Source organism: Mesocricetus auratus, unplaced genomic scaffold (genome assembly GCF_017639785.1).
Source record: "Mesocricetus auratus isolate SY011 unplaced genomic scaffold, BCM_Maur_2.0 Super-Scaffold_100043, whole genome shotgun sequence".
NCBI lineage: Eukaryota > Metazoa > Chordata > Mammalia > Rodentia > Cricetidae > Mesocricetus > Mesocricetus auratus.
This window is the reverse complement of record NW_024429220.1, coordinates 7,215,303-7,229,293: the sequence shown is the minus strand read 5'-3', so window position 1 is coordinate 7,229,293 and position 13,991 is coordinate 7,215,303.

The following is a 13,991-nucleotide window of genomic DNA, read 5'->3' as shown; positions in this document are numbered from 1 at the left end:
TCCCATTTCTCGTAGGAGGTCTCGTCCCCAGAGGTTGATAGGGAGGCCAGACAAAACATATGGTTGAAAAAACCCTGTGTGGCCCTCAGAATCTTGCCACTTTAGCATTCTGAGGCTCTTTTGTGGCACAGCCTGTCCTATTCCCTGGAGGGTCACCTTCCCTTCCTGCTTGGCCCAGGCAGGGGGCCAGAATTTATCTGAGAGGACAGAAATGTCCGCGCCAGAATCTAAAACGCCTTTGAAGGACTTGCCTTCTATCTTTAATGTAAGCTGGGGGCGGTTCTCCATGGTGGCTACCCAAAATGCTGCTGGGCCAGTACTTCCAAAACCTTGGTTATCCCTTTTTTTCTTTAATTTTTTGAGCCTCACAAGGAGCTGTAGGGAGGAGGAGTAACTGAGCAATCCATTCTCCTGCTGGGATGGCAACAACCCCACTATCCACTGATGTCATTATTTTAATCTCTCCCTCACTATCCTGGTCTATAACACCAGGGTGTACCTGGATGCCTCGAAGGATAGTACTGGACCGTCCCAAGAGTAGTCCAACTGTGCCTGGGGGCAATGGCCCATGTACCCCAGTAGGGAGGGCCTGGATCCCGATCTCGGGTGTTAGGACTGCCGGGGTGGAGGGACCAATGTCCAGTCCTGTACTGCCTGAAGTGGCTCTAAGGAGGTCTGAGATATGAAGGGGTTGCTCTGGGGGAGTAAACGAATCTTGCTGCTGTCCACAGCGGGGGTCATTGCCCCATATACATTGGTTTTGGGGCCCTGGGGTGGGGCCCTCTTCCAGTTTTTTTGATTATTATTAGTAGGAAGGAAATTGCCCCCCAAGTCAGTTCTAGAGTAACAGTCAGTGGCCCAATGATATCCCCTTTGGCAGCGGGGGCATAAACCAGGTCTCTTGAGACTAGTAGTACTATTTTGAGGGCACTCTCTATGGAAGTGTCCCTCCCTACCGCAGCTGAAACATGTTTTTCTCCCTCCCTGATTAGATCTTTTTTTCCCCCCTTGGGGTCGAATAGTAGCAGCTAACACTTGGCCCTGGATGAAATTACCATTAATGTTTCTACAGATCCGGATGTAGTCATTTAGACTTTTGTTGCGGTGGGGGCAAAGAGCCTCCTTACAGTACTTATTTGCATTTTCAAAAGCCATCTGTTTGATAATTGGCATCGCAGGCCCAATGCCCCCAAATATTCTCTCTGTTACCTGACTGAGGCGGTCTACAAAGTCTTGGAAAGGTTCAGAGGGTCCTTGAAGGACTCTGGACAGGTGATCCCCTCCTTCCTTTGAAGGCAATGCTTTCCAAGCACCTTGGACTGCTGCAGCCACTTGGGCATAGACAGCGATGTCATATTGCATTTGTTGTTGAGTGGTGGCATACTGACCACTCCCAGTAAGCATCTCCACATTTCTCTGGGGCTGTCCGGCCTATGCATTCCTTTGGGCTGTCTGGCTGCATCTTTCTTGAAACTCACCTCTCCAAATCAAATAATCTCCCCCCCGGACAAAGCTGCTCTGCAAAGCTGCTGCCAATCGCCAGGTGTCAAATTAAGAGGCACAAAAGATTCCATTAAGGAAAGTGTAAAGGGAGCCTGTGCTCCATAATTTAGAGTTGCCTCTTTCAGTTGTTTCATATCTTTGAAACTTAAAGGGTTATGGCGCCTAATGACCCGCTCAGGGTTGTTTGGGTCTGGAACTTCCATTACTGGGGCCACCACCGGACAGCATTGGACCCCTCCTCTGGGTCTTCCCTCCAGGTCCGAGAAGGGGGAGTCCCTCATTTTAGAGTATGGAGGGTTTCTCTCCCTGTCCTGTCTTTTTTTTTAATTCGAGTCCTTTTTAGTGCCTTTTTAAGGGCCGAGACCTCAGCAAGTAACCGTTCCTTCTCAGACTCTGACGAGTCAGAGTCTGGGTCTGAGCTATTTTCATTTTCTAGGTCTGACAGAGTAGGATATACCCGATTCTGACTGAAGTCCCTCCTTTTGGGTCGCGCCCCGAGATTTCTATTAACTCTTTTGTTGTTGCTAAGAGGCTCCTCCTCATCCTCACTAACAATGGAGCCTCTAGTTTCAGTCAGGGTTTCTCCAGATGATTCACTGTCACTCTCTGCCTCAGAACTCAGGGAGGCTTGAGTCTCAATCTCTTGTAACTCTGAAAAAGCCTCTTTTGTGGCCTGGACTACCTGGCGGTGGCTAGCCTTATCTGTCAAAAGTGTGCCCTTCACTAATCTCCATAAGGAGAATGTGGATGGGGGCAGGGATTCAGGTCCCTCTTTTTGTAAAAGTTGATGAAGATCACGGCAAACCTCCTCCCAATCTGGGATATTTAAGCTCCCCCCGGTAATGAACCATGGACTGGCTCGTTCAATCAACTTTAGAAAGCCTTCTAAGGTTTTAGACTTTACTGTAGTCCCATGTCCTTCAAGTAACTTTTTAACTTGATACTGTAATTTAAGCTTCCCAGAACTATTCCCCATGGTTTCTTTTCTTTTTCCCCCCAACCTGTCCCTGGCCAGAAAAAGAGACGGACCCGCTCACTTACCTCGCTTTCACAATCTCGGTGGGACCTCCAATTGTCGCACCTGCTGTGTGGCCTACATCCAAGAATGTAGTGAGGTGGTCGGGATAGATGACACAGAGACCGATCGGTTGCTTTAAGAAAACTTTATGCTTCCCAAGTCAGCTTAGGAGGAGACCCCAGTCCGCTTAGGAGAGAGCTCTCAGGAGAAGTCTCTCTAAGAAAAAGGAGCTTCGCTTTTTAAGGACTTCTGCCATTCATCTACATACCATTCTTTCCAGACTTCTCACCCTCCTGGCTGGTGGTTTAATCTCCGGCCCCAGAATCGGGGAGACACCGCAGGGAAACAGGAAGAGGCATCTAGCCGTAGGGGGTGTGAAAGGCATGGTATTTCAGTGAGTAAGCCCTTATCTGAGCCCTATCAAGAGCTTTAGCACTGAATTGTTTTCAGTAAACATTACACAGCTTCCTGCTCCCAGGCCGAAGGGGAAGTGGGTTTCTGCTCAAGGTCTGGTGTCCCCACAAAGCAATGCAAACACTGCAAGGGTTGAAAACTGAAATAGGGACATTAAAAAAAATACAATCTGAAGAAAGGCAGAAAATAGAAAAGCTGGACAAACAGCCAGGCACTACCGATACAAGCATTACCAACAGAATAGAAGAGATGGAAGAGAGAATCTCAAGTGTTGAAGATACACTAGGAGAAATGGATTTATCAACCAAAGGAAACCTTAAATCCAACAAATCCTTAACACAAAACATCCAGGAAATATGGGACACCATGAAAAGACCAAACCTAAGAATAATAGGTATAGAAGAAGGAGAAGAAATCCACCTCAAAGGGGCAGAAGGCATATTCAACAAAATCATAGAAGAAAACTTTCCCAACCTTAAGAAAGACATGCCAATGAAGGTACAAGAAGCCTACAGAACACCAAATAGAGTGGACCACAAAAAAAATCCCCTCGCCACATAATAATCAAGACCCCAAACATACAGAATAAAGAAAGAATATTAAGAGTAGCTAAGGAAAAAGGTCAAGTAACATATAAAGGCAGACCTATCAGAATTACACCTGATTTCTCCATGGAAACTCTGAAAGCCAGAAGGTCCTGGATAGATATTATACCTATACTAAGAGACCATGGATGCCCGTCCAGACTACTATACCCGGCAAAGCTCTCAATCACTATAGATGGAGAAAACAAGATATTCCATGACAAAACTAGATTCAAGCAATATGTGTCCACTAACCCAGCCCTACAGAAAATTTTGGAAGGAAAACTCCAACCCAAGGAAGCTAACTACAACCAGAAAAACATAGGCATTAGAGAATCCCTCTCTACCAACAGCCAAAAGAACAAAGGGATGAAAATCCACACATAATTCCACCAACAACAACCATTGCAAATCGAAGAAGGATGAGCAATCAATGGTCATTAATATCCCTCAATATTAATGGCCTTAACTCACCCATAAAAAGACACAGACTAGCAGAATGGATTCGAGGACAGAACCCGTCCTTCTGCTGCATACAAGAAACACACCTCACCCTCAAAGACAGACATTACCTGAGAGTTAAAGGTTGGGAAAAAATTTTTCAATCAAATGGACCCAAGAAACAAGCAGGGGGAGCAATCCTAATATCTAACAAACTAGACTTTAAAATAAAATCAATCAAAAGAGATGAAGGAGGTCATTACATACTCATCACAGATGAAACCCACTAAGATGAAGTGTCTATCATGAACATCTATGCCCCAAATACAAAGGCATCCACATTCGTTAAAGAAACATTATTAGAACTTAAATCTCATCTAAAGCCCCACACAGTTATAGTGGGAGATTTCAACACACCACTCTCACCACTAGACAGGAATACCAGACAGAAACTCAACAAAGAAGCAAAGGGTCTAATAGAAGTAATGACCCAACTGGGATTAACAGATATCTATAGAACATTTCATCCACATAAAAAAGAATTTGCCTTCTCACCACCACATGGAACCTTCTCAAAAATCGACCACATACTTGGCAACATATCAAACCTCAGCAGCTACAAAAAAATTGGAATAACTCCATGCATCTTATCAGACCACCATGCTGTAAAATTAGAATTCAACAACAACACAAATTGCAGAAAACCTACAAACTCATGGAAATTGAATAATGCTCAACTGCACCATCCCTGGATCAAAGAGGAAATAAAAAAAGAAATTAAAGACTTCCTTGAATTCAATGAGAATGAAGACACAACATACCCAAACCTATGGGACACTTTGAAAGCAGTGCTACGGGGGATGTTCATAGCACTAAGTGCTCACATGAAGAAACAGAAGAATAGTTATACTAGAGAATTAACATCACAGCTGAAAGCTCTAGAACACAAAGAAGCAAACTCCCCCAGGAGGAGTAGATGCCAGGAAATAATCAAATTGAGGGCTGAAATCAATAAAGTAGAAACCAGGAAAACAATACAAAGAATCAATGCAACGAAGAGTTGGTTCTTTGAGAAAATCAACAAGATAGACAAACCTTTGTCCAAACTTACCAAACAGCAGAGAGTGAACACGCAAATTAACAAAATCAGAAATGAAAAGGGGGACATAACAACAGACTCTGAGGAAATCCAGAGAATCATTAGGTCATACTTTGAAAACCTGTACTCCACAAAATTCGAAAATTTAAAGGAAATGGATGACTTCCTGGACAGCTATCACTTGCCAAAACTAAATCAAGAACAGATAAGCAATTTAAATAGACCTATAACCCCTATGGAAATAGAAGCAGTCATCAAAAGTCTCCCAACCAAAAAAAGTCCAGGTCCAGATGGCCTCAGTGCAGAATTCTACCAGAAATTCAAAGAACAGCTTATACCAATTCTTCTCAAAGTGTTCCACACAATAGAAGCAGAAGGGTCTTTGCCAAACTCTTTCTATGAGGCTTCAATAACCTTGATCCCCAAGCCACACAAAGATACAACTAAGAAAGAGAACTTCAGACCAATATCCCTCATGAACATTGATGCAAAAATACTCAATAAAATACTGGCAAATCAGATCCAAGAACACATCAAAACAATCATTCACCACCATCAAGTAGGTTTCATCCCAGGGATGCAGGGATGGTTCAATATACGAAAATCCATCAACATAATCCACCATATAAACAAGCTGAAAAACAAAAATCACATGATCATCTCACTAGATGCTGAAAAAGCCTTTGACAAAATCCAACACCTCTTCATGATAAAGGTCTTGGAGAGATCTGGGATAACAGGGACATACTTAAACATAATAAAAGCTATATACAGTAAACCAACAGCCAACATCAAACTAAATGGACAGAAACTCAACGCAATTCCTCTAAAATCAGGAACAAAACAAGACTGTCCACTCTCTCCATACCTTTTCAACATGGTACTTGAAGTTCTAGCCATTGCCATACGACAACAAAGGGGGATCAAGGGGATACAAATTGGGAAGGAAGAGGTCAAACTTTCACTGTTTGCAGACGATATGATAGTTTACATCAATGACCCAAAAAACTCTACCAGAGAACTCTTACAGCTGATTAACACCTTCAGCAAAGTGGCAGGCTACAAGATCAACTCAAGAAAATCAGTACCCCTACTATATACAGATGATAAAAGGGCTGAAAAAGAAATCAGAGAAATATCACCCTTTACAATTGCCACAAACAACATAAAATACCTTGGGGTAACGCTAACCAAACAAGTGAAAGACCTGTATTGTAAGAACTTTGAATCTTTAAAGAAAGAAATTAAAGAAGCCCTCAGAAAATGGAAAGATCTCCCATGCTCTTGGATAAGTAGGATCAATGTAGTAAAAATGGCAATCCTGCCAAAAGCAATCTACAGATTCAATGCAATCCCCATTAAAATCCCAGCACAATTCTTCACAGACCTTGAAAGAACAATAATCAATTTTGTATGGAAAAACAAAAGACCCAGGATAGCCAAAACAACCCTGTTCAACAAGGCAACGTCCGGAGGCATCACCATCCCTGACCTCAAGCTCTATTATAGAGCTATAGTCCTGAAAACAGCTTGGTATTGGCACAAAAATAGACAGGTAGATCAATGGAATTGAATTGAAAACCCGGGTATTAACCCACACACGTACGAACATCTGATCTTTGACAAAGAAGCTAAAAATATACAATGGAATAAAGAAAGCATCTTCAACAAATGGTGCTGGCATAACTGGAGACTGGCATGTAGAAGAATGCGGATCGATCCATGTTTATCGCCATGCACAAAACTTAAGTCCAAATGGATCAAAGACCTCAACATAAATCCAGCCACACTGAACCTCTTAGAAGAGAAAGTGGGTGGTACCCTTGAACGAATTGGTACAGGAGACAGCTTCCTGAACATAACACCAGTAGCACAGACAGTGAGATCAACAATTAATAAATGGGACCTACTGAAACTGAGAAGCTTCTGTAAGGCAAAGGACACAGTCAGCAAGACAAAAAGGCAGCCCACAGAATGGGAAAAAATATTCACTAATCCCACATCTGACAGAGGGTTGATCTCCAAAATTTACAAAGAACTCAAGAAGCAAGTCTCCAAAACATCAAAGGACCCTATTAAAAAGTGGGCTGCAAAACTAGAGAGTTTTCAATAGAGGAGTCTAAAATGGCTGAGAGGCACTTGAGAAAGTGCTCAACATCCTTAGCCATCCGGGAAATGCAAATCAAAACAACTCTGAGATACCATCTCACTCCTGTCAGAATGGCTAAAATCAAAAACACCAATGACAATTTATGCTGGAGAGGATGTGGTGAAAGGGGCACACTCCTCCATTGCTTGTGGGAGTGCCAACTGGTTCAGCCACTTTGGAAATCAGTATGGAGATTCCTCAGAAAAATGGGAATAAACCTACCACAAGACCCAGCAACTCCACTCTTAGCATATATCCAAAAGATGCCCATTCATACAACAAAGATGTCTGTTCCACTATGTTCATAGCAGCTTTATTTGTAATAGCCAGAACTTGGAAGCAACCTAGATGTCCCTCAACCGGAGAGTGGATAGAGAAAATGTGGTACATTTACAATGGAGTACTATTCAGCAGAAAAAAACAATGGAATCATGAGATTCGCAGGCAAATGGATGACACTAGAAGAAACCATCCTGAGTGAGGTAACCCAGTCACAAAAAGAGAAACATGGCATGTACTCTCTCATATATGGATTTTAGACATAGATCTGGGGAGTGCCAGCCTACAATCCTATGGCCAGAGAGTCTGGGAAACAGAAACTTCATTTAGTGGCTGATCGAAGAAGAGGCAGACTCCCTCGGTTAAGTACTGAGCTGAACTCAAGAAAGCCAGTAACAGAGAGGGAGGACTGATGATCAAAGGGATTAAGACTGGGCTGGTTTAACCCCCAGAAACAGCTGACCAGACAAAGGTTAACTCTTGAATCCCAGGCATCAGCCTGGGAATCCAGCATGGGACTGATCAAGACCCCCTGAATCTGGGTGTCAGTGAGGAGGCCTAGGTAATCTATTGAGCCTTGGGCAGCAGATCAGTACCCATCCCAAGTATACACACGGACTTTGGACTCCCATAGAACAATGTGAGGTGCACTCTCACCCTGAACTCTTGGGGCAGGGTCTAGGCCCTGCCCTATATGAAATGACAAACTATGGACACCCCCATGGAGGGCCTCACCCTCCCTGGGGGAATGAGGGGATAATGGGGGGGGTTGGGGGGAGGGCATGGGAGGAGGGGAGGGAAAGGTAGAGGGACCTGGAACTGACTTGTGAAGCAACCTTGTTTCTTATCTAAATTTAAACTGGAAAAAAAAAAAGAACCACAGCAATGGAGAAAATGTTATCATATGCTGTGTTTTGGACATGACTTGACTATTGCAAGCAATCATGAATACACAATAACTGTGGCTGCCTACCTAACACACACACACACACACACACACACACACACACACACACACACACACTGGGGGCAATGTTAAGTGTCATAATCAGTCATGATACCAATAGTCTCTTGAGTACAAATCTGGAGTTATGGTATATTGCTTTTTAGCATTACATTTTAAGAAAGATTGATAAATAGTGAAGTGTCCATGTTTCATTGGAATATGCTGTAAATGATATTTCTCTGAAGACTGTCAGAAGGCCGTGCACTGCTTAGTATAAACTACAAACCTCCATTACGGAGATCTTAAAGCACACATGGTGGGTGGTTTATGCCTACAAGTCCAACATTTGGGTGGTGGATACAGGACAAACGCCACGATTTAGAGACTTGCATGGAGAATGTACTGAGTTCCAGGCCAGCCTGAGCTCTAGAGACAGACCTGATTTCAAAATAAAACAAGCAGCAACAGCAAAAGCATACAGATGAATGCTTTTCCTACATTGCCACAATCAAGAAAGGAGTTGACTGAAGTTCCAAATGAGGCAATACTGGAGTAGCAGGTAATTGATAAAGATGTCCAGGAAAAGAAGGCATTCCTTTACATCACAGAGATGAGATTTTCATCTCCTCACAGAGATGAGAAATGGCTACCACAACAGCAAATGTGCAGTCACTAGACCTGACTTAAAGGCAAAGGCATAGATTTAAAAAGGATCTCTAAGGACAGACTCCTGAGCCTGGAGAGATGAAGGAAGACCAAGAAGTGATTGGGAAGGACAAAAATCTAGAATTGGGAGGAGGAAGGAAGGAAGGAGGGAAGGAAGGAAGGAAGGAAGGAAGGGCCATTTCTAAAGTCAGAAAAAGATACCAAGACAGACTAAAATGGTGAGCAGCCTTAGAGGTTTGAGCAGTCAAGAAAGGTTAGAACCCCAGATATAGCCTTAGATACAAGGACTTGTGTGATTAGCAATTCAGGACACATCAACCACGTGGAGCTGTGAGGAAATGAGAAGTGGGAAATAGTATCTGCGAAGGTTATTTTTATTCCAAGTTCTTATCTGAAAGCCTCCAGAGGAATGAAAATAGGGCCAATGCTGTGACCTTTAACATTTGTGTTCCTCCCAACTTCAAATTCATGCTCAAGCCCTAAGCTGCTACGTGATGGTATTTAGAGATGGAGTGGGAGTGGGAGAAGTACGGTTAAATTAATCAGGATGGTAGGAATCGTGACCTTACAGAATGAGAAAGATTGCTGGCCACCCAGGGGGTCCTAAGCTGTATGGAGACACAAGTGAAAGTTCTGGTGTGCTCACTGTACGGCCCAGTCATTTTTCAGGTACCAGTTCAACCCTCACTTCAGGTGCTCCAGAGTGGCCTGTCCTCCCGGGTCCCTGCATGTGTTTCTAACAGCTGCCCCAAAGACGCTCCCCATGCAGCTTTCATCGCCTAACAATTCCACACGTACGGACACTTCAGGGCCTCTTTTGCCTTCAGTAAAATGGGAACATGGAGGTGGTGCTGATAATGGAAATGTAGGAGGACATGGGCGTTCTGGAGAACATCTGGGGTCAGGTCTCCATATTAGGTGTACTTGAGTGTAACTCTTTGTAGACGTTACTCTGACCAACCATTTTTTAAAAACTCATTAAAAAAAGTTCTCATGTGCTATTGCAAGGTGGGGTCACCAAACAGTGCTTGCAAACTACATATCCCAAAAAACTGAAGAAGAGATTTTTAACATGCTTGCTATAAAGAGTGATCAGTTTTTGAAGGCATAGGCATAGGCATGTTTAACCAGATGACATAATGATTACACACACCATCTTGTACTATGTATGGTTTCTCTGTTTTTACATATCAGTTAAAAATAAACTTACATAAAACAAAAGAATGAATCCGGAGAGGTGCTGCGTGCATTTGGGAGACTGAGGCAAGGGACCGAGAGTTTGACGCCAACGTGGGATGTCTAATGAGACAATGCATCAAGTAATCTGGAGAGAAATGAGAGAGCAACAAGGAAGGAAGCATGTCCTCATCAGAAATTAATCATGTTGAGAGCTTGGTCTCAGGCCTTTAGCCTCCAGAGCTCTGGAAATTCTGTTATCTAAGCCATTCAGTCAGAGACTGAGAGACGGCTGAGCAGGGAAGAGGACCTGCTGCCCAGCCTGATGACCCAAGGTCAGTCACTGGGACCCAAATGGTGGAAGGTGAGAGCCCATTCCCCTAAACTGTCCACACACAGTATGGCACACGCATACCCATGCACACACACATACACATACGGGCAGACAAAATACATAAACTTATCAAGTAGACCATCCAGCGTATGGCCTTTTGTTCTAGCAGTCAAAGTTCAGTATAGACAACAACCAAAATGAGATTATATATGGAGAAATAGGCTTTTATTTTCAATTATTACTTAACATTGGCAAGACGGGTGTTTCAAGGATGAGGTTGAAAACCAAAAAACTTGAAAGGACAATTTAGGAAGCAGAGATCTCCCAAATCAGTAGGAAGTGGTATCAAAAGCAGGGGCAGGAGTTGACTTTAAACCAGGAAAAGATTGGAATATGAATAAACAGTTTGCAGAATTACCACTTAGGATCAGTCATCAAAATTTTTATTATTTTGCATGCAGGAAGTTCTAGAAGAATAAAATGCCAAATTAGAGAAAGATGGGTTCCACAAAATGCCTAATTGATAGGAGGGAGGTAAGGGGGTAGAGTTAGTCACAACATACTAGGTGCATGCTTGAAATCCTCAAATGATGAATAAACTTCCTCTGCCAAAATAATGTCCAATTGAGAGGTATGCTGGTTTACCACAAACCCTCATAAACCCTTCAACTATTTATGGAGACAATAAAAAACTTATTTTCACTGTAGCTATATAGTTAAAAACAGACATGGTGGTTAAAAACAAAAGAATTTAATCACTTTTAAGTGCAATTGATGAAAGGAGGTACACATCTATCTATTTGAGTCAATGGAAATAAATAAAATATGACTGCCTTGGCACAAACCTCAGCCAAAAACATGCCTCAGAGATTTTCAATGTAAATCTGAGTGCTAGAAATACCTTTTAATGAATAGGGTAAGTTCACCTTTTCTGGGTCTAATAAATCTCCAGTATCTAAGTGAAATTTGATTTGTATTGTACTGTATTTAAGTATTGGGTTCCTCTAAAAACACAGTGCTACCAGGACTTTATTATTCTATGTTTAAAATATATTAAATAGAGATTCTATTAATCTCACCAACCCTGACCTTTCCAGCTCCAAATGTCTAGCATTCTCCTCTAATATCTGACAACTCTCGAATACCATGAAGTTAGTGAACGTAAATTCCATTGCTCTCCATCATTTACCCAGGAAGCAATAAGTGAGGAAACCAAAACGTGACTGCTGTATATAGAATAATCTATATATAATATAGATAGCCTGGCTTCAGATAATCATCCAGCCATCCTATTTGCAAAAGGAGGAAGTTTTAAAACACTGCCATCTACTGCAGAAGTGACAAACTGTGTGGACATCTCATGAACTAGGAAAGGTGTGAAAAACAACGTAATGTCCTGCCGTACCCACCTCTATCAGTAAAGTGCTTAGGATGGTTTCAAATAATAATTAAGGGGTAGTTGTTGGAAGCATTGTCTGTTAAAGGGAAGTTTGCATATGTATGGCTATGGCAATAATCAGCTTGTTCAAAGGCAAGATTGACGACTACTTGAGTGTCAAGCCTGGTGAAATCAGTGTGTTGGCACAGTACTTCTGTCAGGGGTCACAAACCTGATTTGACTCAACATTAATCACCTTGAGAACTGACTGAGTTCATGTCTAATTTTAAAAATATCCTTATAAAACCTTCAGTGAAACTAAGTAGATTTTCCTCTGGCTTGTAGTATCCTTGAAATTCTGAGTTCAAGGGAGACCAAATAATTATATCTTAATGCATACAAATAATTCATCTTTTCTATAGATTTTATTATAATGAAGCTGCTTTCAGGAATATAATTTAATTCACTGACTTTTATATCTTATTTGAGTGTGAGGGTTTGGCAGAAAACTTTATAGGTATTATCTATAGGGCCTTTATCACCTAAATTTAGGGGGGAAATTGATTAAATTAAAGGAAAAGAATATGATTTCTTTGTTGAGTCTCCATTTTTCTAGGGAAAAAATTGTTATCTAACCCTCAATCCATTTTATGTGTTTGTCTCTCACTGAACTGTGTGATCTCCTGTTGGGTTTTGTAGTTACTGTCTAGCAACATATACAAAGAAGGCATATCTTATGGTTTTCACTGGTGAGACAACTGTAAGCAAACCAGATCGGCAGCCTGATGACTCCATGGGTCAGAACTTTGGAGTCTCGATGTTTACCCATTCCCTTTCACAGGCTTCTGTCTACATATGTGCGATGAATACAAGGCATTTTATCCTGTTGTCAACCTGATCTGTTAATCATCCGAACAAGCAATTTTTAAATGTGTAGTACAAAATTCTGTAGCACTTAATCCAACATTTTAAATTAGCCACAAGTTACATAGTCCTGATCATTCATTTATTGGATCCCTTAAGAAAATAATGAAGTAATCCATAGAAATAATTGCAAATCTATAATGCCAAACTGTCAGAATTCTACTCATGAAGAAACTTTATTTACCTGCCATGAAAGTTAACTTATCAACTTTACAATATGTGCCCAAATATGCAGCTAAACATTAATCTGATCCTGTCATAAGAACACTTTTTCATCAGATAAATAATCGGTGGATTTTCCGCATGGCATATTGGCCTCTATTTTGTTAGTGGGCTTCGTGCAACCATTTGGGGACCCTTGAACAAAAGGCTATCCTGCCCAGGAAAGCAGGGATTCTACAGGCAACAGCCTTTGGTGTTAACTTCAGTCCTGAGCTTTCCTGGGTTTCTGGCCTCCCAACAGACCCTGAAGATTCGAGAATTGCCAAAATTCATATGTACATGAGCTGATTTGTAACATAAATGTCTCTACATGTGCTTATATCCTAATGGCTATTTTTCTTTTTTTTTATTTTAATTTTAAATAGCTTGTTTTACATGTCAATCCCAGTTCCCTCTCCCTCCCCTCCTCCCACATTCCTCCCATCCCCCCCAGCCTCCCACCCTATCGCCACTTCCTTCCATATAGGGGATATCTAGAGTCTGTCATTTCACTCAGGGCAGGGTCCAGGCACTCTCCTAAGAGTCCAGGCTGAGAGAGCATCCCTCTTTGTGTTATGGACACATGATGTCTGTTTGTATGCCAAGGATAAACACTGATCTACTGCCCAGGGCCTCATAGGTTGCCCAGGCCTCCTCACTGACTCTCACACTCAGGGGGTCTGGATCAGTCCCATGCTGGCCTCCCAGCTGTCTGTCTGGGGTCCAAGAGCTCTCCCCTGTTCAGATCAGCTGTCTCTGCTGGTTTTGCCGGCCCATTCTTTGCCAATTTGCTCATCGATCCTCTCTCTGTGTCACTGGGTTCCTTGGGTTCAGTTCAGTGTTTAACTGTGGGTGTTTGCTCTGCTTCCATCAGTCACT